The sequence below is a fragment of the Cygnus olor genome, chromosome 13 (assembly GCF_009769625.2).
Source record: "Cygnus olor isolate bCygOlo1 chromosome 13, bCygOlo1.pri.v2, whole genome shotgun sequence".
Classification (NCBI taxonomy): domain Eukaryota; kingdom Metazoa; phylum Chordata; class Aves; order Anseriformes; family Anatidae; genus Cygnus; species Cygnus olor.
In genome coordinates this window covers 16,483,980-16,508,206 of record NC_049181.1, presented here as the reverse complement: position 1 = coordinate 16,508,206, position 24,227 = coordinate 16,483,980, and the positions used below count along the sequence as shown (strand labels likewise).

Below are 24,227 nucleotides of genomic sequence, written 5' to 3'. Positions count from 1 at the left end.
GAGTAATCTTTTTAACTGCCAGCAGCTGAGCTCTTTGAAGGCTCTCCCCAGGTTTGTAATCAGATGTGCACAATAAATGTTAATGATGGGGGTGCTATGGGGGGTCGGCTAAGCAATGCAAAGGTTTGTTTGCTTGTAGGGGGCGAGGAGGTGAGAGGTCTAGAAACTCAGCAGAGCCACCCCAAAGGAGGTGAGTGGCCTGGTGGTGCTGGCTTGAGGGGCTTGGTGGTTTTTCTTCTGGGCCTTTTCTTAACTTCTGGAGCAGTGCTGACCTTACCCCAGCAGGCTGTGGGGAGGTGGTGAGCAGTGGGGCAGCTTGGTGAGCGGTGTGTGAGCAGCAGGGTGCAGGTACGTTGGTACTGGGTTTCATCCAGCTAGCTCCAGGCTTGGTGGCTGGCTGCTTCAATGGGCTGGGCTGGTGGTGGAATGATGTCATTTCTGCAGAAATGACTTCTGTGACCTATGGCTATTTGCTCTGCAAGGTGGCTGTGAGCAAGCATCATTTTCTAACTGTTCTTGTCAGCTGGTGCTTTCCCTAAGGTCTGGGTTCCCCCTACAGACACCCATCTGAGTGCCTGGGAGGTGGGTGAAGGTGGGGAAGTCAGGTACTTGGTGGGCTGAGGCTCTGTCTGCTGCTGTCCCTCTCCCCCCAAATGATATGGAGGTATAGGGTACCTGCACTCATGGGTTTGGTGGTTCTTCTAGGTGTTTGTGGTGCGTTTTTGCTCGTGTGGCTTCTACCAGGTTCTTCTAAGCACCTGAGCAGGTTGTCTTGTGGCTACCTGCGTGCTAAGGCGATGTGCTGAAATTCCCAGGGGAGGCATTTCCTAGCTCCCTGGAGAACTAGCTACCAGTCTGTGCTGTGCTCTCCGTGCCCTGTTTGTAGGCTCTTCTTGTAAACTTTTTCTGCTTCCCTGTAGCTGCCTCTGGTAGGCCAAGTCAGGGATTTAAGCAAAAGCTGTTCAGACGTGTCACGGCTGTTTGGTGGCTGTCAGAAAACCTGTGTGTGTGTTCCTGCAAAGGTGTTTTTAGCTTGAAGAGCTGCCTGGCTGCTACCACTGTTATTGGTTTTAAGTTGTTCGCTCTTTTCAAGGCAGCTTCTTGACTCCCTGCTAGAAGAAGACATGGAAACAGGAACAAACATCAGAGCATGTAATAAAATATTCCAGTAATCGGTAGATTGAACTGGTCTGGATCATCTCCTTGTCCAGCTTATATGCTGGAAGCTTGTAGAACAGACCAGGGTCATGTTGAGGACTCTAATCCCCTTTTGTTCTTTTCTGAACTCATTTCACCCTTTTACCAACTTGAATATTAATAGATAGATTTAAAGAAATAGTAGGAGAGCTAGTCGTCATGGCTCCCTGGCTGGCCCTGCTGTGTAAGAGACTTCTAAATCCAAGATGTGCAAGATCAAGAAACCTGATAGCCAGAGCTGAACTCTGGGCCATGCTATTAAATGCAGAAACAATGGAGTTCCCCCAGGGATTTTATGGATGCTTCTGATCTCAACAGGAGACATGAACCTCAGTGCTGCTTCCAGGAGCTTCAGCTCAGTTCAAACCCACACCAAGAGCTTGGTCCATCTCTTCAAAGCTTTTCAGAAAAGAGCAGGTGAGGATGGAAAAGATGCAGTGGCACAGAATCCGATGCTGTTTGTCAGTGGTAGCTCACAGCAAAAGCCACAGGGAGGAAGGAAGTTTCTGTGCTGTGCCTTTCATTAAACAGTTGTCCTGGTTTCAGTTAGGACAGAGTTAATTTTCCTCCTAGTAGCTGGCAGGGTGCTATGTTTTGGATTAGAATGAGAAGAGCGCTGATAACATGCTGATGTTTTAATTGTTGTAGAGCAGTGCTTACACCAAGCCAAGGACTTTTCAGCCTCTCTCTGTCCTGCTATCGAGCAGGCTAGGGGTGCAGCAGAAGCTGGGAGGGGACAGACCCAGGACAGCTGACCCAAACTGGCCAAAGGGGTATTCCATACCATCTGACGTCATGCTGAACAATATATAGGGGTGGCTAGCCGGGGTGGGGGGGTGGCCGGCTGCTCGGGGATAGGCTGGGCATCGGTCAACGGGTGGTGAGCAATTGCATTGTGCATCACTTATTTCGTACACATTATTACTACTAATACTATTATTATTATTATTGTTGTTGTTATTCTTTTCCCTGTCTTAATAAACTGTCTTTATCTCAACTCACAGGCTTCACTTTCCCGTTTCTCTCCCCCATCCCGGAGAGGGAGGGGGGAGGGTGAGCGAACGGCTGTGTGGTGTTTGACTGCCAGCCGGGCTAAACCACAACAACAGTAAAGGCAGGAGAGGTGCTCTTGAGAAAGCTGTGACATTTTGGAGGAAGGGGAATCACAGCTCACAGGCATAACCTGAATTGACTATTACTGTGTAATGGTAGTCATAGCTACCCTTCTGAAAAGAAGTGGAGGGAGATGTGTAAAACTGTCTTTAAGGACAGACTGAATGCCTGTCCTGTCCACCTGGAGCGAGGCGAGCCATCCATTAGCGTAGCTTCAGTAAGCTTTGTTCCTGGGGGTTTTCTTCTGAAGGTGGAAGAGAGAGAGTGAGGGCATGACAAAAATGAAAAGACCTGCCATGGTTCTAGGGTATAGTGTAAGTAAATCCACATTATAGGACCATTTCCCAAGAAAAGAACATGGCCAATAGTAAAAATAAATAAACAAATACCTCTTGCTATATCATAGACTGCAGGATGGACTGTGTATAAATGCACGTAGGCAGCCAGGGACAAAAAATCTTTGTTAGTAGATTGCTTGACAGACTGCTTAGGTGTTCTTAGAAGAATGCAGAATCTCTTATATCAAGCAGCTTCTGCTTCTAATTAAACCACTGTGAATCAGAAGCAACCTTGATGACCCCAGTGTGGTGGCTGCTCTTCACAGAGCAGCTCAGCACAGTTTTCTGCAGGGGCAGGAGGGGACGCAGGCTTTATTCCTGCAAAATGACCAGCCTTGAAGAGTTTCTTCTAGGTAACAATTATATGAGCACTTGGGGGGGGGGGGGGGGGGGTAGAATTAAGAAATGCTTCTAAGTCCAGCCAAAAGACAGCGGGCTAGTTGTTTACCGGTCACTCTTGTGAAAATGGAAGGAAAATTCATCTGTTTACTAGTCTGAGCTTGAAAATCCTGGTGTCCTGTTATGGAAAAGAAAGTGCCTTGGGAATTCAAGAATTCCCAAGGCAATAGATGATACATCCTTGTAGAAAGGAAGATATTGCAATAAGATAAGGCAAGCCACTGTAAGCTTCAAATAGATGTGGAGAGAAAACAAAAAGAATTAGGTAGAAAGGAGTTTTGTGAGGAGCACAGCGAAATTCTTTTGTGCATGTCCTTAGGGAACTGCAGGGCAAACTGAACTTAACATTTCTCAGTGGGCATGTGTTAAAAGCTCTTTGTGGGGGAGCTCTTTAAAGTCCTACATAGTATATTTGCTATAGGAGATTCATTGTTTCAGTGACTAATTTGTTATAACATAGCTGTTACAGTGGACAACCAAGGGTGAAGAAAATAGTGATTGCTGCTTTAATAGAGTGGTAGGTTCCTGATGTGCCTCAGGACACTGAGGTTTTTAACAGCATTTGTTTATTAATGCAATGCTGTCCATCCTGAACATTCCCAGACCCATGTTTGCTGCTTGCTCCTCTCCAAAAAATCATGATATTGGCTTAAAACTAGGAGGGTGAGGCCTTTGCTAGCAGGGAAGTGAGCTGAAAGGCTCTGTGCAGACTGATGCCTGCTGAGGGACCTCTCAGGGATTGCCCCTTGCAGGCATTGCCTCTTTTTATACATCTTTGTGCACTGGTGGCATGCACAAAGATGGCAACGTGGCATTCAGTTGTCCCCAAGTCCAGCTTGCTGCAATAAATCCTACCAGCTTCTGCATGACCACTCGGGCAGACTGTGTACCTCTCGGTCCTTCTTGTTTTTCAGAAGTCAGCACAACTTTCCTCAGAAGCTGTCCTTGGCCAGTCTTCAGGCGAGATTCAACCTTGTAGTATAGCTCAGAAAAGATTTTTTTCTTCTCTCTCCCACAGGGAAAAGAAAAGTGATTGAATCAGTCCTATGGCAGGTAGCTGAGAACTAACCTGCACCATGAAATTGAATCCCTCTTCAGTTTTCTTCCTTTGCCATGTGGGCTCCTCAGTAGTTACGAGTAATCCAAGGCTTTCCATCTGTTGCTCTGGGTTCTGTGTGTCCCTTTTCTTGTAGTTGTCATTGTTCTGCACTCCAGCACAAATGACAGTGCTGCTCTGCTGTGGAGGTTCTGCAACTTTTCTAGGTAGCCTGGAAAGACTGGGGCTCCCTACCTTCTGCCCTGTCATCCTTACTGCAATTAGCTGTCCAGGTGGGAATATCTTACCTGTAGCAGTCTTCAGGGGTTGGAAAGCCTCTTGTTAGCCTTCCTCCCCATGGGAAGGCATGGAGGTGGCTGTCAGGTGGGACCATGCCACCTGCTGTCTTCCAGACCTCAGGCTGACCTGTACTGAGTATCTCCTTCTGGGGAAAATCTTCTGGAAGGTGGCAAGTGAATCCCTCTGAGATGCAGCTCCTGCATCTTCTGAGATGCTCTGCAGCATGATTCTGTCCTCCCCTGCTCCCTTAAGAGGGGGGCACAGATGCCAGCAAACATGCATGTTTTCCCCCTCTTTGCTTGGGGGGAGAGGTTGGTATCTCCTCAAAGCCCCTGCGGGGGGGGGGATGCTTTGTGTAAACCCAGCCCCATGGAGGGCTTCACCTGCAGCCTGGCAGCTCCCTGTGCTTCTGCACAGTCCTGGGCCTTGCTGGGGCTGATGGCTCTGCCTCCAGCTGTGCTCTATTAAATGCTTATTGGAGACAGATTGGCACTTCTATGGCTTGAGGCATTGGTGACCACAGAAAAATGTCCTTTCAATCCCATTTGTAGTTATCTTTTATGCTGAAAGAAAAGTAAGTAAATTCTCGGTAGTGCATTAACCTTTGCCCTGTTAATATGCATCTACTCAGCTGTTGCTGAATCTCAGAAAACAATGCTATTGCACTGCACAATTAAGTGTCTTCTGGCTTTACAGCTGAGTCTCTTGCTTGTTTTATGTTCCACTTATTTTCTCTAGCAGATATGTTGTCACTTTTAAAAATCTCAGTAGTTAACAGTGGGGGAAAAAGATGAAGATGTTCGGAGGAGCGATGCTAGGAATACTTCTATGGACCATGCTGTTTGCTGTCTTGTGTTTGACATCCACTGTGAATAACTGTGGAAATTCTTCTGCACCCATGGCAGTAAATACTGGTATCCACTTTCTTCCACAGAGAAGTATTTCTGCACTTATTCCAGAAATGACTCTTCCTTTGAAAACAATTATATTAAATCGTTGAGATTTCCACCGCTGCTGTTGTCAGGATCACATTCAAGGACAGGATGTGATTATTTCTTCTTTTTAGCAGTTTATAGATACAGAATCATTTGGATTCAACCTGTTGTAAAAATTGTGTTAACTGCTCTGTGGCACATTTGATAACAAATAAGATGGCTCAGTGAAACCAAACAATCTTCAGCAGATCTAGTTCACTTGCAGCCACTCAATCCTTCTGTAGTTGTTCCCAGTTCCCTGCTTTATCCACAAGTACTGCAGTGGCAAGTGTTGTTTTATGGGCTCAGCATGAGAAGCCTGCCCTGTCTCTCCACTGCGATGCTTGGGCATCCTTTCCTGAAGGCAGTCTTTTATTTCTAGTCCAGTGCTGTGGCTGAGACCATCCCCAGTGTGTGGGGATGCTACAGGTGCTGCTCCTGCTCTGTGGGCTGGAGGGGCCAGGTTGGCTTCATCTGCTTCATCAAAGCCCTTTGGCAGTGGATCACTTGCTTCCCGTGTCTTGAGACACTCATCTAAAACATCGTGTGGGCAGGGAATGCGGCACCCACCTCCCTGAGGGCGGGGAGTAGGTGGGTAGGCTGGTTGGAAACAACGTGCTAGGCTTCATGGTGTTATTATCATGCTATTATTCATGGTATTATTATTGAAGGGAAATGTAAGAAGGCTGGGCAAGCAGAACACTTTGAAACAGCCAAACACCTGGTCTCCAGCAGCCTCACCACCTCTGTAACTGGGAGATGTCAGTTTTTACCCAGCCTGTTCAAAGCAGGGCCAGTCGATAGGGTTGCTCTGGGACATGCAGCCTCTGTCTCCACTGGCTGCTGTTCTGGGTGGGTGCAGGCTGGTGAGGAATCTCCTGTGGAAGGACATGATGAAGTGGGCTTGCATTCATTTAATTCACAAATGCTGCTGAGTTGGAGGAGATGCTTGTTGTGGGCAAGTGTTTAACAAATGACAGGCACTGTTCTGGCTGGTGTTAATCTGCCCCCTGTGTTGTGCCTATCTGTTTTGCCTTTCACTTAATGTAGCTGATAAAAATCGGGTTGTCGTGTTTTGTTTTGAGTTCTGGTTTGCATTGCAGTTCTCCATCTTGCTTCTGTCAGTGGCTCCCTGCAGAATCTCAGCTGTAAGCTTTCCCTGCCTGCTTCTAGGAGCTAGCCCACTGGGTCTCATGCTTCCAAAAACTATGTGCAGGTAGTGATATGGTATGTGCAATGATCCTTTGATGGAAAGTTTAAGCCTTTGGCCAGGTTTTAACTTACATGCAGAATATCTTCTGCACAACATTTCTCTGCTTTGAAGATCAGAGTAGATGAAAGAAGTGAAGATTGTCATTAGGGAATTGTTTGGATTAGGGAATTATTTGGTTTTCTGAGGGATGGGTGCTGGGTGGACAAGGGGGTGTCTATAGCTCTTCATTTGGGTGCTTGTCCCAGCCATACACTACCCACCTCTACTGAGTACAAAGCACAGAAATAAGTGCTTTTCTTGAGACAGCATGAGCTTTGGTTCTTCCCTGATGGTTTTATGAGGATGCAGGAGAAGATGGAAAGCCAAATCTAAGCAGAGAGCAGAAAGCGAGGGGAGCTGGGTGGCAGCAGCATGGGTGCTGTGCCCAGAACCCACAAGGCCTGGAAGGTGCTGGGTGTCCCTGCTGTGCTGCATGGCTTCATCCTGCCAAAGTCAGCCAGAGCTGGGTGTGCTCTGACCAGGGCTGATTCTGAAGAGAAGTGCTTGCCAGCTGGAAGAGCTGAGGTCTAGAAAGCAGAGCGAGCAGCTCATCGGAGTCAAGACCATCTTCTAAATGTTAACGGGCACATTGCAGGAGATGCTCAGCAGACACAAAAGGTCACTACTGCCCAGGCTTTCAGTAAAACAAAGGCCAGCTATTTTTAACCTAATTTCAAGTGGGAAGCCTAAAGCCATAAGCTGGCCTGATTGCCGAAAGCCTGGACTCGCCTGATAATCAGAGCTGTATGCGTAATGTGGGACTGTGACCACATACATGTTCACCAGCTGCATCCAAAAATCCCTTCTGAACTCTGCTAGTGCAGTGATGGTTGCAGGCATGGCCTGACCCTGGAGAGTCCTGCACTAAAAAGCAGTTCCTGAGTTACTGTAGGGGACAGGGAGTTTGGGAACTGAAGGTGGGAGCTACAGGCGTAACTTGCATTACTTAATGCCCCCATCTTCAGCTGCCCACTGCAAATGAGTGAAAAAGCAAAAGATTGTATTGATTGCCAGGCAAATGGGACGTGCCAGAAAGTATCTTGTTTTCTGTTTGGGTAAGCCAGGACTCCTTGGATGTGTCCTATATAGAAAACAGCTTTGAATCCAAAGCTGTCTTTAAAAAATATATTTAACATGATCTCTAGGGATCTATTTTAATGTACCTGCTGGCTGGAGTGTAAGCATTGCCGGGAGAAAGTCTGCACCTGTTTCATATGGCTTCCTTCACCCTGGAGTCTGAGCCAAGAGAAGCCATGTTCTGGTCCTGGAGCATATCCTAATGTTCTTTTCACTGCTGCTGTAGAAAGTGGGACTGCAGGTATTGGTCTCTTAACACTTGTTTCTGGTGTAGAAGAAGAGTTGCTATGACTTCTTGGTGGACTTCATAAGCTCGGCAGTCCCTGAACTGAGCTGCACCAGGCTTCACGCAAGTTCAGCATGCTGCCTCTCTGGTGTGACAAAGCTGTGTCAAGGAACGGGAGAAAAGGGCAAGTTTGGGCCAACTGGCCTTATTTCTCTTGGAATGGGATTTGTAGCAGGGCTTTTCTCAAACTTATGAAGCGTATGTGGAATACTTTTGACTTCTCATCAGTCTGCCAGTGAAGGCCTAATGCCCTTTTCCATAGCAGTGACAGGCATGGACTCTCAGCTGCTCTGCTGTGCAGTGATGAAACTAGATCACCTTCTGATTACAGCACTCAGACCAGGAATGGGAGGACTTGTGAGTAGAGGAGCCACTTGTTTCATCAATGGTCACTGAGGGCTTGGTAAAGCAGGTGGCTTTGCTCCTGGAACACCTGAGCACATTGTTTCCCTTGGCAAACAAAGCTGATCTGTGCCATTGGGTGGCTGCCAAGCACAGCATCAGGTCCCTGCCTGCAGCAATGTTGGAGAGGCTTTGTGTCCAAATTAATAAATGCAACACAGCCTGGGCCTGTTCTTGGCTGCCTTCTGATGAGCTCTGGTGGGACACAGTCCTCAGCCTGACAGCTCCTCCCGCAGCCTGCGGCAGTTAGCATTGCTGGCTGGTCCTGTGGTTCCCCTTTCTCTGCTGCTCATCTCTCTCCATCTGCCTATGGGCCAGTGCAGGTGATGCTGTGGCTCAGCTCCTGAGCTATGTGCTGTGTTTTGGGGGAAGATGCTGCTGTGGTGGCGATTTTCACTGAGCAGGCACATAGCATGCACGGCCACTGCTACTTCTAGAGGCTATGGTACTGCCAGACTCTTTGTTGTGCTCAAGAAGCACAAGCACAGTTTTCTGCAGCTCCATAAGAGCTTTGGAGCTGTATGGCTCTTAAAAAAAAAAAAAAAAAAAGCCCAGCTACCTCACTGGTATGTGCTGCCCCTCTGGATCTGAGGGGTGCCCCAGACCTCTTGAACATGCCTGGTGCTGCACTCACCAACACTCGGCATTAGTGCTTCAGGCCTCTGAGGAGACCAGCATGTCCTCAGGCTGTCAGAGTGCACTGATAACACAAATGTATATCTTTACCTTATTTGTAGGGCTCCTGTCCCCAAACTATGAGGTGCTGCAGAGGTCACTGAGCTCATGCTTGCCCAGAAATTCCCATTGAAAACCACTGATATGTCAGGAATGTCAGTGCAGGGCTAGCTTTGGGGGATCCCAAAGTGCATCACAAGTATGTTGTTGCCCTCATTCTTCTTTCCAGGCACAGATTTCTTTAAGTGCTTTGCTACAAGTTGTATGGGACGTCTCTCCTTAAAGCAAACAACAGGAGCTATATCTCAAGGGGTGCAGATCAGCCTAACCCCAGCAACAGCAGTGGAGCTGCTTTTTTCCCCCAAGCCTGCAAGAAGTGACAGATCAAACACTTCTTCCTCCAGATTTGCTAGGACCAAGACCTGTGTATGGCTGTACCCTTGAGTCACAAACTTTCTTGTTTTTTCCCCCTGCCCATCATAAAGCACTACACCAGGTGTTTGTACTTAACATCCCTCTGCTCTTCAGCAGAACCATCTTGCAAAACAAAACCAAGCTGCATTTCCACAGTGTCCTGTGAAGCATCCTCACTGTGTGCTTCCCAGGGTTAATCATTGAAGTTAATGATAAAAGTAGTGCAAAGCAGCAAGGGGATATGTGCCTGTCTCAGTTAGTTTCAAGGCTGTTGCAGTCTGCCTGCTCCAAATCACAGAAGGGAGCTGATGCCATTGGTGAGGAGCAATGGTTTAAAAAAAAGCCTTGGCTGCTTCCCAGAGAGCTGAAGTACTAATTAGGGCCATGGACAGTCAGCTAATTCAGACCTTAATGAGTCCCAAGGGACTGGAAGAGGACAAATGCTCAGATGGGTACACCACTGTGCAGCCTTGAAGCTGGGCTGTTTTACCACTAAGAGCCTTGATGATAAATGTGGCATCGTGCGTGGAACTGGGAAGAAACTGGAAAAGGAGCTTGTGAGATCTGGGTGGTGGAGGCAGGTGCAGCCTTCTCTAAGGGCAGATTTCACACGCAAAAAGCCAAAAGCACCCCAGCGAGACTGGAGGCCTCTGTAGTGGAAAACAAGATGTGAAGTTGGGTTTTAGTCCTGGGGTTGCAAAGAGGGGTTAAACCTGGTCAAAGGCAGGACCAAAGTCGTCGTCTTGTTTTGAGGACATTGGGCTGGATTTTAAATTTCTTCTCGTGGTGGTTACCTTTTGGTTTTCTTTTGAAGAGCCATGGTGCCTTTCCTCTGCTTCATTTCCTTGGAAAGCACTTTTTGTGGGGGCGTGGCAGGGATCTTGTGTGGGCATGGCCATCATCTAGCATAGGATGCTTCCTTGCTGCCAGGACCCAAACCAGATGTAAGGCAAAAAAGAAAAGCAAAAATCCTTACAGCTGTCCTTGCAACTTGCTCCCAGTGAACCCCGTGTACCCCTCAATCACGCTCAGTGAGCTTTGGCTAATACGCTGTGGTCGCATGTGGCTCTTTCCAGCAGCACCTTCCTCTTGTGGCTTTTTGCTCTTTCGAAGCGTAACCACAGGACTGTGAGCACAAACAATGAGATTTCCTTGTTGGGAGCATCCTGGCAAATGTGGGGTTGTTGGTGTGCTCCTGCCAGCCTGCTCAGACAAAGCAAATATTTCTGCCCCGGTCTCCCTCGTGGGCTGTGATGGGCAGGATCTGGCCTTTAATCACAGGTTTTTGTGAAGGCTTGTGCCTGTACGGCTGCAGCACCAATTATCCGTGCATTTAGCTTGCTGAGAAGTTGGAGGTAATTGACACAATTTTGCTTCAAAGTTCATTTTTAATGAATTAAATTTAAATTTAATTAACTATTTCTCACTTTATGTTTTTGTTTCCCTTAGTAAGCTAAAATGCTAATTGTAGAGCTGATGAGCATAATGTTAAGCTGGTTTTGAGAGAGGGTAATGGAGAGGAGGAGTTCTCTGTGCATGTGATGGGTCCTGCCCGCTGGAGGAGCATTAGGTCTCATCTAAGTGCCTTTCCCTCCTCAGTGGTCCTATTTATGTATATATACATACATACATATATATGGGAATCGTCCTGGCACTGTTCCAATTCTGTGCGTAAATAACAATGGCCTTTTTTGCAGGCTGCTTCAAGCCCAGCTCTGCTGGGAGTCCCTTCCCTGATGCCTAACTTTCTCCCCGGTCCCTGCAGCAATGAATCCGTCCCACTTATCACTAACCCATTAAAATACTGTATACAATTTTATTTTCTATTACACTTAGCAAAGCAGGCTGATAGTAAACCTCTGAGTATCAAGCTCCTGCAAGAGACGGTGGGAAGTTAGGTGTTAGCTTACCTGGAAAGGTCAATCTGGCCAGTGGTGAGAAAGGTTAATTTGGTTTCCCTGCTAAAATAAAGGACGGTGCCTTGCTTCTTACCCTTGTTTACCCAGCTCAGGAACAGCTCCCTGCTTTGCAAGGCAGGATCACACCCTTTCACACCCTTCCTCTCCTTGCCGAGCTGTGCTTCCTGAGAAAGTACAACCTGTCTCCTCCATCTGCTGCTGGGACCGAAATAGCTGGGGGGGGGGGGGGGCTCTCCTCCCCCTGCCTGGGCCAAGCATTCTGAGACATTGCTCAAAGGGCCAAGCCACATGGGACACCTGCTGAGCATCCCTGTGCAGACAAGTTACCCATGGGACACGCGACTGCAAGGCTGCATTTGCTCAGGTGCTGTGTGCTGGTGCCCAGGCAGCTTCGCAGGCTGGTGCACGCTGGCTGCAGGAGCCCAAGGTGCTCAGCACAGTCCTGCTGAGGCCCCAGCTGGCCAACAGGTCCCCCCGTCTGTATGGCAGCCTTCCTGCCTTCCACCTGTGTTATGCATTGGAATGGGCTGCCCAGGGAGGTGGTTGAGTCGCCATCCCTGGAGGTCTTTAAAAGATGTTTGGATGTAGCCCTTAGTGATATGGTTTAGTGGAGGACTTGTTAGTGTTAGGGCAGAGGTTGGACTGGGTGATCTTGGAGGTCTCTTCCAACCTAGACGATTCTGTGATATGCCTTTTTTATCATGTTGGTGTTTTGCAAACAGCTATAAGACAGAGACAAGTAGCATTGTATCTGCGTTAGCAACTCGCATTCCTTAAATATCCCAACGTCCAAGTGTGGTGCCTCTTTCTTCTGCTCCTGGCCCTTTGCTGTGCCACAAAGGGCAGCGTGTCCCTCCAGCCTGCACCTCGCCTCTGGTGCTTACCTTGTGGGCAGCTCCTCTCTGGCCCTCTGTCTTTTGGTAAAGCCAGAAGTGCAAACGGCTGCAGCATGGACAGGGAAAAAGTGCGGGTTTTTGGCTCCTGCAGATCTTTAGTACCACAAAATAATGGGATGTGTTGAAAATCATGACCTTTTAAACATTGTTTTGGCATGAAATCCCGAAGTTCTTCTTGCTTGATATGGTTTGTATATCAGTTGAAATTTCAGTTTGCAACCTGAGATCCTAAAAATAACAAAATAGTCTGTGGCTGGTAGGAGCTGGGGGACCTGCAGGACAAGTGTACGTCTTTTCCTTGTCATGTAGCAAGGCTGACTTGTTTGTGGGGCTTTTTCTTTAGGAAGTTCTTATAGACCAGGTATATGGACACTATGGTCATATGGACCGCTATATGGTCACTAACTTTTTTTTGCTGCAATAATTAAAAGGTATGTGCTTTTTTTCCTTGTTTAGAGTGCAACCTGCTACAGGTTGCTATACAAAAATCTGCTATACAGATTTTTCAATCAAAATTCCTTAGTGGTAGTTCATCTGATTCAGTCTTTTAGGAAGTAGCTATTAGAAGTGTCTTCCTCTCCTTCCCAGCTTCCAAAAGAATGATAATAGAAACTAGTCTCAATCAGGGAGATGGCTCTGCAATGGGCAAAGGCATCACCTTGCTGCCGTAAGGGCACCATGTACTTGTTGTGGAGGTCTCTGCTTGGCCATTGATTGCCATTGATTCTTGGGAGTATCTCACCCTATGCAACAGGGAGAAGGATATTTCTATCTGCATGATGTGTGTGTGTCCACTGATGTGAAAAGAATGCTTTGTAGTGAAAGCCCACAGGTTTCTCTGCATCTTACATTCAGATGAAATCCAGCATTTTTGGGCACTCTGCGTGAGCTCGATCAGGAAATCTGGGTGGAAACAACACTGCTCTGCCCAGCATTGAAATAGTTTTTATTTCTTTTATATCTGAATTATCAGACACGAAAAAATCCTGGAATGTCTAAGAATCATGAAGGATCATGAAACCTCCCATCCGTCGGGTTTCCTGGCACCGCTGCTCCCCCCATAGCAGTGAAGCTGTAGAGTCAAATGGAAAGTGGAGAAAAATAATGATCCGCTAGATACTTTGCTGCCTTGCCATTAGGGAACTGAGTAGGTAGAAGAGTTGGTTTTGGAGTAGGAATTCCTCTTTCCCCACTGTGCTCAGCTCCTCTCTCCGTTTTCGCCTCTGACTTAGTGCAGAATTCATTAATACGACACAGAGATGAGGCAAGTGCTGGGCAGATATTTTGCCTCTCCTCCCATGCCAGTCCTTCCTTCCCTCCTGCTCCTCAGCTGCGTTCCTCAGCAGCATCCTTGTTCCTACCTTTTGGGCAATAACGGGACCCAGAAAGGCTTTAGTGTATTGCTTTCCATCTGAACCCCCTTTTCCCTGGATTTTGTGAAGTATCTCATACACCTGGTGAACACAGTGAATCACAGCTGTGCGCTATGATTTCCCTCCTTGCCACTATCCTTTCTTGGGGTAACAACATAAGACAAATAATTAGCAGAGCTCACAGCAGTAAGAAACCATAAAAATCTTTGCCCTCCAATTCAACTGTTTGGCATTATCAAGGAGAAGAAATGTGAAATGGTAACACTCTTTAATTCAGTAACATACTAACTGATTTCACAACGCTTGTTTGCAGCCGCTTAAAGCACTCTCTCCTCTTTGCTCTCTGTGCAAAAAGAAAGCCTATGTATGGAAGATAGGTCTGCCACTTGCACAAGTAAACGCGAATGTTGATAGAGCATAAATTTTGCCTGAAAGCAAGGATCAATTTTTTTTTCCTGTTCTGCTGAACTCAGTATGCATCAAAAATACAAACTTTCTGCATTCCCAGTACTTCTGTGAAGAAGAAAAAGGCGATCTTTTCTCCCATTAATGACAAACACCTAAGGAGCAAGCAGAACAGAGTAACAGGGAGCAGCCCATCTCGGCAAGTTTTTGTTCTTTTGTCAAAAGAAAAAACCTCATCAATCTATTGTCATAGATGAATGCTAGGGAGAGAACTGGGACTTAGAATTCAAATGGAGTTGTCATCCTACAAACTGTCTCCTTTCAAAAACACTTCCAGTGGTATTTATTTCTTGTATTGATTTCAAGAAGCTCTGGCTACAGCATGGGTCTTCTGGCGTGAATGCTTCTCTCGAGAATATTCTCAAGGTGTTTTTCTGAACACAGACATAGTTGAGAAATCAAATCAGCATCACAGAGGACAAAGGGGATGGCTTCAAAATTAACCCATTGTAATGGTTTGGCACTACTTCCTTGGCATTTTTACCTGGACATCTTAAGCAAAATATGTATTGCTCTCAGGAGACAAAGACCCTTCCTCCCCCTTTTCTCTCTAGAAGTCAAAACCAAGCACAGAAAACTAGAATGATGCTCCTTGGGGGGGGGGGGGGGGGGGGGAGGAATGCTGCAGATTTCTCAGTGTAAAAGAAAACCATTTTTTTTCCTTCCATTTTATTTTAAGTGGAGATGGATTTTGATTCAAAGATATTGCTGGGTGGGAAGGGATGATTCCTTCCTTACTTCCCATGGAAATACGCCTGGATGAGTAGGCACAGCACCCACAGCCAATGGGTGTTTCCCTTGTATAAATGAAATCTAAGAAGGGGAATTGGTTTGGCTTCTTCTCTATCAATAGAAGTATTGATTTGTGTCCCAAATTGACCTTTAAAAGTATATTTATTTTTATTTAACTTGCACAGGTGTCCTGTCACACCCCTCCCTTTAGGTAATTTTGTCTGGCCAGCTCTCAGCCAGCTGGCCAGTTTGGGGCATCTCCTTGCAAAGCCCTGCATTTTTTTAAAAGCAGTCTGAGGGCTGAAATGTAGCTGGCGTCCATGGCATTAAGGGCCTTTCTGAACTGAGGGCAGTGGAAGTGGAAACCAAGAACCATGGATGGGCCTTGGTTATTTCTTCCCGTTGCTTTTCAACACACGTGTTTTCCTGAAAGGTGTCGGAGAACAACTTGCAGTGAGGGAGGGAGAAGGACTCTGCAGTACTCATGTGGTTGTTGCCCCTGGGAAACCTCCAACTCTTTGGGCTTTAGGAGGAGTGCAGACATCTGAAAATGCATTACCCTAACATTTGGCAAGAGGAGGATCTGAAGGAGAGACTATTAAAATGTTACTTTTCATTAACACAAGTTAATTAAATCATTTAGCTAGCACTTTCTGTACTGAGAGCATGCAGCCACATACTATTTTGGGGTTTCACTTGTTCTTCTGCCAAGTCCTAGTCTCCCAAGCAGCTTTATTTTTGAGTGGGAACTGAAGAATCGTGGACAATGTTAAGCATCATCCATTGGATCTGCTAATTTGTGGATTGATTGTGCAATTCCTACCCAGCCAACCTGGCTAACTTTAGCTGTGCCTTGTGGGGTGAGTGCTGGGGTGCAGGCTGGAGGAATGGCCCCGTGCACCAGCGCTAACTGTATAAGAATTCAGTGCAGGCATGAGTAAGTCTCATCTGACGCAGCAGTTTCTTTTAATTGTGCTGTTAATGTGAGCTTTGCTGTACTCAGGGATATTCCTAAGAATATTATTGATAATGCACTCGCTTCATAAACCTCAGTAGCAGAACTTCACCCCTTCTGTGGTTTCAGCACACGGTCTGAGAAAAGGAGCTCTCTCCTCCTCTGTTGTGGGTTCATCTCTTTGCTGTTATCTTCCTTGCATCTTTATGGGATGTAGGCTTCCACTTTAAACTTAATTTTTGCTTGATACAATATATTTGAGATACCAGCCTTCCCAGGCAGCCATGCTGGTGCCTAAGCCACCGTATTCTTTCTGAAGCATTTCATGGAGGGTGGTGGCGTGTTTTTTTTTTTTTGTGTGTTGCTGCCCCTGGGCAGTGTGAGAGCCCTCGGTTACTGCCAGCAAGGTGCACTGCCCAAATGCTGCATTTCCATCCCACCTGGGACCTCAGGGCTGGCTGTGCACCATTGCTAGCAGAGATCTTTCTCCACCTGGGTTTTTCTGCTTGTGTTGTTCGCACACAGCACCAGAGCTCAGGTTTTATTCCTGTGATCATGAGCTTGTGCATTTCTTTTGCACAGTGCCACGTGCATCAGCACCTCATCCTGCTGGAGATGGCTGTGTTCATAGCTCCTGGAGCTGGTGCCTTGTCCCACTGTCAGCAGTAGCAGGTGTAACCTCTGTGCCCAGCTTCCTGCTAACTTCCAGCGCTCACAACACATCCATGTCTGCCTGGGACTGCTTGGTGGAAAGGCCCCAATGAGACGGGCGGAGGAGAAGTGAGAGAAAATGCTCAGGAGGAAAAGCAGGAGCGCTAGCAGCCTCTGCACCACAGCAAGAGTCTGAAGGAGGGAGCTCTGCAGATGTGCACAGAAACCTGCCCAAGCTCTAGCAGGACGTGCACAGACAAAAGCTCGAGGACTGGATGCAGGGAGGCACCGCGGTCTGGTTGGAGATGGAGGACAGCAAGGGTTAGTGCAGGGCAAGAGATGAGAGCTAGCAGGGAGCGGGCTGGAAAGGACTTCTCGAGGGAAAGCCATGAGGCCTGCAAACCAAAGGGCCTCTTCTCTCACTGCTTGCCTCAGTGAGAGGAGGTGAAAGGAGGCTGTGGAGCAGGACTGGGCGATACACCAGGGCGATACGGTGCCCTTTACACCTGCACTGGCTGCTGGCATGACAGCCAGAAAGGGGAAGCCCCACAGGAAGCACTGACATAACACAAAGTGCTAAATCCAGCAAACGTTGAGAAAGGGCTGCTGTGCTCCTGCCTCAGCCATTGCTCTCAAGACACATCAGAGATGTCCTATCTAGCTGTTGTCCAACCTCCCTCAGACTTACTTTAAATTTAAGAGAGCTCTAAATATGTCATTTATTGTCCTTTCAGTCACATCAGAAGCAATCTTAGGATCCAAGCCACTGATGTCTACCTAACCCAGACAGGCTCAACCTCAGCAGCTGGGACCTCGGTACCTGAGCAGTGGGGTGAGGAGGGGCCTGAGGGAAAACGAGATGAGAAAATAGGGGGAAAATCTTATTTGCAATAACAAGTTGCACCGTGTCCCCTGTGCCAGGTGGTGTCAGGGCACCCCTCATGTCTCGGTGTGCTGATTTTGCTCATTACTGAAATGAATGGGGTGAGGGTGGGCACGCACACAGGCACGGTGTGTTTCCAGTGGTGTAGGCTTCTAGGCACTGTTATGTGGTAACAAGGAATAATGTCACTGTAAGAGATGTCACTGTTAAATGACTCACCAGTGGCTTTGTTTTAGCCGTTACAACCTTGCAGAGCTAATGGCTGATCACTAACATTACAGCAGCCTCCTTGTCACAAATTAATGCACGCTCTGAGCTCTATTTCTGTATTGTCATTGGGCTGGCAGATAATGAGAAAGGAGAAATTTTGCCCGTAAATTGCAGCACGTCGGGGGGGGGAAATGTAGAAAGCAGAGGAGTTTGTGAATCACCTCACTGACCAAGGATTTCCAGCTCTCAGTGCTGGTCGGAGCAGGAAAGCACGGGGAGGTGACTCAGGTCTGGGTTTTCTGAACAAGCTATGCTAAGAAAATGTCTGGGAAATGGGAAGGCAATGGCTTAAACACGAAAAGAAGGAATGAAAGCAAAGAGGGAGGGAGGGAAAGAGAGGAAGGAAAAGAAGAAAGGTATCACTTTGTAAGCCTCAAGCTGCCCAGAGGGACAGGAGCAGGAGGGGTGGCATGGCTGAGGACCTGCAGAAATGCTGCTGGGTGCCGTGGCCATGGATGGGGTGGATGGTCTCTCCGGGACTGTTGTGCTAGGAATGTTTACTGCCTTCTCAGGAGGGGCAATGGTGTTGCAGATGTTCAGCACAGCAGTTTTGGGTGGCCCTCAGGAGCATCCAGCGAGGCAGTGAGAGGCATGTGTAAATCAGGCTTACAGGGAGACTTTTGCCCATGCTGGTCCCTGGGCATCTGCAATTGCTATGGGAGATGCTGTGATCTCTGCTCTGGCTTCCCTTTGATCAGTACCAGCTTTGTTTGTTCTGTAAGCCCTCAATTGTGCCTTTCCTTTCAAATGGTGCTGAAATTGCTGACAGTGGCATGCTTGCAAGTGTGTCTGCTGATGCCCTGTCCTCTTCCCAGCACCTTTTGAGCATTCAGCCACCAGCATTAGCACTGAGCTCACTTCTCAGGAGCCAAATACTAACACTTCTTCAGGAGCAGTTTTGAGTTGATACAAGCCATAAGTCACAGGGAACAGTTTATATATATATATATATATATATATATATATATATTTATATATTTATATATTTATATATATAAATATAAAAAAAAAAGTAGGCAAGCATTGCTATGTCATTAATTCCACCTTTGTTTGCTGAAAGTCTCTTTGCAGTCCGCTCAGCCTGCGGTCTGCATGCTGTTTGCGCTCAGCACTCTGCTAGACCAGACTGGGACGGCATCCGTGATCGGCCTCACTGGCTGTTTCTTTATGCTTAGCTTCACTTGAAGAGTCTCTGTTGTGATGTTTGGATAGAAACACTGCAGAGACATGGTTATTTATTTAAACCATCTGTTTCCATTGGCAAGGAGATGGCCCATCACAATATTTCTGTTGGTCTTCAGGCTCTTTGCACACCTGGCAGTGGCTGTACGTGTTAGCAGATCCAAGTGAGCAGATCCTTCTGTTACGAACAGGTCATGCTTGTTTTGTGCAGGTACAAATGATGCCTATCATTGAAGGCAATGCCCTTTTTCTGGATTTCTCATCCCCCAACCTCTGAGTAGCACAGGAATTACTAACCAGGGGAGTGGAAGTCAAACTGGCACTTCTACAGCAATTTCTATCAGCCTTTCTCTTCCAGCAAAAACTCGGTGTTTGGTGCAAGATATGTATGGCCTTTAACTGTCTACATGTCTGGGTATTAGTAACATGCCTTTTCATGGAAAGCCAAAAGAATTACAGCATGAGGGCAGTCTCCACATTGCTGTCCTCCAGGGCTGTTAGCCCTTGTTTTTCTTTAGTTTTTCCCTAACCAAAATATCCCCATTAGCTCCTGACCCTGCTTCTCATCATGCTTCACACAGGTGTGTCTGGGGATCACTTTAATGGTGAGTATGGGCTTTGGTGGGTGCTGCCTTTGGAATATGTGCTCTGCTTTTTTTCCCACCCCCCAGGTGACAACAAGAACACTGTCCCTGCTGCTAAGAGTTGTGCAGCGTGCCTTCCCATGTGGTGGTAGATGGGGGGCAGCATACTCGAGGTGTAAGAAGTGGATGGGAAAAACCCAACCAACCCCAACAACCCTGTTGTGTGTTTCACTGTGCCAGGTAAGTGTTGTTACCTCCCACTCTGTCATTAAACCACAGTGTATCTGCACACGACACACAACTTGCTTCTCCCTGTCCAGAGGTGTCATTAGTGGAGCCCCCGGGTAGCACTATATTATGTGCGAGGCTGAAACCACTCATCTGTAATCAGGCAACAAAATCAAACTTCTTTAATGGTACATCCAGACAGTAAGAATAAAGCCAGGGCAACTGCACTAGCGACACGGATAACAACAGCATGACACATCCTTGAGCAATTTGGCTGCGCGCTTGCCTCCCCAGCCAGTCGGTAGCAGGCACAGCTGGCACTGCGCACAGCGGGCAGGCCACACACTCAGCCAGCCCCTTCTCTGCAGTTATAAAAAATGCTTGGTTTTCTCCATCCATTTTCTTTTGTGTCCCCCCCCGCCCCCTCCAGCGATCCTGCCCACCCCTGATGAGCAGGCTGCAAGTACCACAGCCTGAATCCGGGCTGGGGCAGGTGCCGCTGGCAGGATACGTACCTTATGTGTCACAGTCCCTGTTGTGTCACCTTTACTGTTGCTGGCGAGCAGCGGTGCCTCCAAGCAGCAATTCAGGGGGACCAAACGCAGTGGCTTTGCAGGGAGCCTATGCCCTCGCAGTCCTCAGAGAGCGGGCACAAACCGTCCTGGGAGCTGGACCAGAGAGCGCATCTCCCGTCTCAGCTCGCACCACCAGCTACAGGTATTTATTGGGTTTGCTCCTATTTTCTTTTCCTGGTCCCAATGCTCTGGATTTCCTTTGTATAGCGTGAAACCACCGCAGCAGCAGGGCTGGCCAGGGACTCCTCTCTTGCCGCCCTGTATCTGTGGGGGAGTGAAACTTAGAGGGAATTGATGCATTGGTCACATCTCCCCTCAGAAAAACAGCCTGTAGGTTAAGGGCTCTGCGAAGGCAGGTGATCACGGCTCCCTGTGACCAAATGAGAATGATCCCTCCCCTTTCTGACCCCCTTGTGTGTGCGCACACAGCACGCACACACCAATGCTGTTGCCTGTCGCAGTAGGGCCCTTGGTGGTTGCCAGAGGCTTTTGTGTCTGCTGGGCGTCCCCTGGGAGCGCAAGGGCTCTCTGCAGCTGGCTGTGGACACCAACACAACTGAGCTGGGCTCCAGCCAAACCGAAACATAAATTGCAAAATAAAAATGATGTGTTTTAGGTCAGGTAAGGCAGCAAGTGACAGAAACGTTTGCAGCTGCACTGTTAGAGCAATTTGCCTATCTGGTCCTTGGCTGGATTCGGGTCTGTGAGACTGTGTAAAAGTGTAGGTCTTGAGGCTCTTTGCTTTTGGCACAGCAAAAGCACCAGTTTGACTGCTGGGGGTTAAGATGCAGCAAATGGTACCCCCATCCTGCTTCCAAACAAAAGAAAGAACTAGCGTGATAGCATAAATATGTGGAAAACAATTCCACTTTGAGATGTGCTAACATGTCTTTGACTCCAAAAGCCCCCAGCTTGGTCTGCACAGGAGTGACTGATGGGGGAAAATCTGTGAAATGCCCAGGTCTGCCAGTGCTGAGCTGAAATTAAAACAGCTGGGGCAGTGCAGCTCAGCAGAGTTGTGTTCAGACCATTCATCCAGAAAGGACAGCTCTCTCCTGGGATGAAGAAATAGCCAGTGACAAAGGACTTTCTGAGACAATGACAGCAGCGACTTTCCCTTCTGTGAATGACTTATTTGTTCAGACCTGCAGCTCTCTTCTCACTTCTGCAGTGTTTTGCAGTGAACGTGTTACAGCATCAACCCAGCCTCTATAAAACCTGTATTAAAAATCTCTGCTTTGACTAGGAATAGGTAGTCTTAAATGGCGGAGCTAGACTGTCTCCAAGCATTTCCAGTCTGGATCAGTCCAGTCATGAAGCCCTTGGATCAGACACTGCTTTCTGTGACACCTGTAAGACACCTGTGGTAGGTCACCAGGGCTGTTCCAATTTGTACCAGTTCAGAAAACAGTTGTGAATGATTTTTTTTTCTTTTAAACCTCAGTTACACAGTTCTAGGGAAAATCCCCCTGATTCAAAGGATCCTGTGGATGGCAGTTGAGTGTGGGGAGCCCAGGCTCTGTTGGCATTAGATATTGCTGTTACTTGTTTGGCATTGCCACCCAGGGCAAACTGTGCTGTGGGCACAAGCCCACCTGCTTTTTGCTTTCATGTGAACCTGCAAAGGCTCAAATCTACATATATGTATGCACAGAGTATTTGCTTCATGGATAAAAGCTTCACAGCTTTTGTAAAAGTGAGATTAAAAGGAGAAGCAAATGTGACAATATATCCTCTTACTGCTTCTCCAGATGATAAGAGAATCAGAAGTTCCCTTCTGAGGTTAGCTCCCAATGTGTTCTTCTGCTGACTTTCTGGTTGAAACCAGGCTCAGCCAACAAGACACCACAGAGCCTCTTGGCGCCTGAATTCGTGTTATTTATAAGCCAATTAGTCCTGTAGTTTATTCTGAAAAAGCTAGTAAAAAAGTTATGCCCTTTCCCCTCCATCTGTGCAATGGGTATAAAAGCCAGGTGGTCGCGAGCGGTGTGTTACGGCTGTCAGCTATTAGAGCAACAGGGCAAGGAAGAGCGTGAGTACGAAGCTCTGCGTGTATACAGCCCCCGTAGCTGCTCTAAATCCAATTACCAGCTCCTCTTCCTGCTGGCGAGCAGGAGCAAGCAAGGTTGCTGGCAGTGACAGGGACGTGACAAGATGCCCCTGATCAGAGCGCTTCTTCAGGCACTGATGTTTTCTTTATGAGGCAACCGTTTCCGCAGGGGATTAACTTTTCTGTGTATCTCCTTAATGAAAAATTTAAAAAAGTGTTCCCATCTTGCTGTTTTGTTTTTCCTGTTGCTGTTATAACCAGCCCTGAAGGAAGAGGAAAAGTGCTCAGTGTCCCTCAGACAATGTGCCTGTGACTAGCCTGGCCTTGGTTGCTGTGTTGACAGCAGAGAGCTGGAGGAGAGCAGTGTTTGCAAATGGGCCCTCAAGGGCTCCTGGAACAGGGGAATGTTTTTGAGCCATCGCTGCTGCATGGCTCTGCCTGTGAAAAATGCTGACCAAAGAGACCCCGTCAAATCCGCAAGAGGTAACACATTGCTGTGGCTCTGAAACGAGAAGCTGCGCATCTTCACCAGGATGCATATTTGCCTTGAGAGAGCTGGAAAAAAAAGGTGGTGAATATTAAAAGCATTTAAGAAATACCAGGTGTCTCTTTCCCATAGCAAAGGTAAGAGGTTTTGACAAATAAACAGTTTTACCATTTGTACCTGCAGTTTGGAGAAGATATCTGTGGTTAAACAGCTAGTCCTTCCTTAGTGCAGCATTGCAAAGCCCTCGGTGGACAGTGCTTAGAAATGCTCTCAGAAACGCCAGCTATTCCCCTGCATCCACAGCAACATGCAATTCCAGGTCATTCTTTAATAACCCAGCCCAGACGGTGCATTATGTGCTTTGGAGGCTGCTGATCTGCTCCTGTACTTAGTGCAAAACCTGGTGCTGCTTCTTAGCTATTGAAAAACAAGAGAATTTTCTGTTTGGGCTAGATAGGGACTTGTAATCACAGCACTGTCAATCAGATTGAAAGGCTGATTCCTTAAAAAGGAAAAGCTCAGCTGTAATACCATGGGTATACACACATGGATAAAGCAGAGATGGCTTTGATGTTCAGAGTCATTCATACAACGGTCCTGTCACGTCACAAACATATCAGCCTAAATGCTTTACTGATTATGTTGCAGTTCCCACGCAGAGCTGGGGCCTGGTGCTGCCCATGCAGGCCGACAGCACTACGCAGCATTTTGCATGCCGATGTGACACCGACCACACAGCTTGCGAACTGTGCAGGTACGTGGAGCAGCACGATACACATCCAGAACAGGGAATCAATCAGGGACATTAATTTTTTTGGTCATTTCCCTACTGATCACCATCATTCCGAGTGTTGCATTCTGTTTTTTGACATGTACGTAATAAAAGCTTTGGTGCGAAACGGTGACCGTAGGCATGTAAGTGCACTTCTGAATCAAGGACCTGCTGTGCCCACACCACCACCTCAGAGGATCTGCTTGGGATGTTACCTAGAAATACAGCCTAACAAACCTCTCACCCCTCCAGACAAATAAACGTTAAACGGGGTCTTTGCTTTTTTGTTTTTGTTTTATGCAACCAAAGTTCGTAGCAGCAGGCAGAATGCTCGGTGGCTGGAAAAGACTAAATCAAATGACCAGCGTCACTAAATTCAATACGTGTTGGCTAATAGCCATGGGCTGCAGCAGTGCTCCCAGCCACGGAGCGCTCCTCTCTCCAGCCACAACCAGGCCAGGAAGCCGGGGGCACAGAGGTGCTTTGTTGCTTCTCAGTAAGCTTTGGTAGTGCTCTTGCTCCCCGCATGCATGATGGGTTTCTTCCCCATTGCTTCCTTGGCTTTCTTGGTACATTGCACGTCGCACGTCCTGGGCAGTGTGTGCGTGCTCCCTGACCCCACCGCCTCGCCTTCCTCACAGCTCGCATATGCAACCTCAGAGGGGAGTGCAAAATTCTGGCAAACAACTTCTTGGGCTTGTTATCTAAAAATGTACTGTAAGGACGGTGGTGGGGGTAGGAG

General features: G+C 47.5%; 2 long non-coding RNA genes across 7 annotated transcripts in view; both read left to right on the top strand.

The window, feature by feature from the left end:
• The window catches only part of LOC121077126, a 57,125-nt gene that overhangs the window by 30,422 nt on the left and 2,476 nt on the right, over positions 1-24,227 (top strand). For 3 of the 4 annotated variants that reach the window (XR_005823903.1, XR_005823900.1, XR_005823901.1), the window contains exons 6-7: positions 19,461-19,613; positions 23,362-23,467. This is a non-coding gene — a long non-coding RNA (uncharacterized LOC121077126). Of the gene's footprint in view, positions 1-19,460; positions 19,614-22,487; positions 22,710-23,361; positions 23,468-24,227 lie in introns of all 4 variants that reach the window. The other variant, XR_005823902.1, reaches the window with a different exon arrangement.
• Positions 36-17,971, top strand: LOC121077129. 3 transcript variants are annotated; one of them, XR_005823906.1, is made up of 3 exons: positions 36-190; positions 1,516-1,614; positions 17,189-17,971. It is a non-coding gene; the product is annotated as an uncharacterized LOC121077129 (long non-coding RNA). The 3 variants fall into 3 exon arrangements; XR_005823907.1 differs by lacking the exon at positions 17,189-17,971 and adding an exon at positions 4,066-9,610; XR_005823908.1 differs by lacking the exon at positions 17,189-17,971 and adding an exon at positions 3,962-4,007.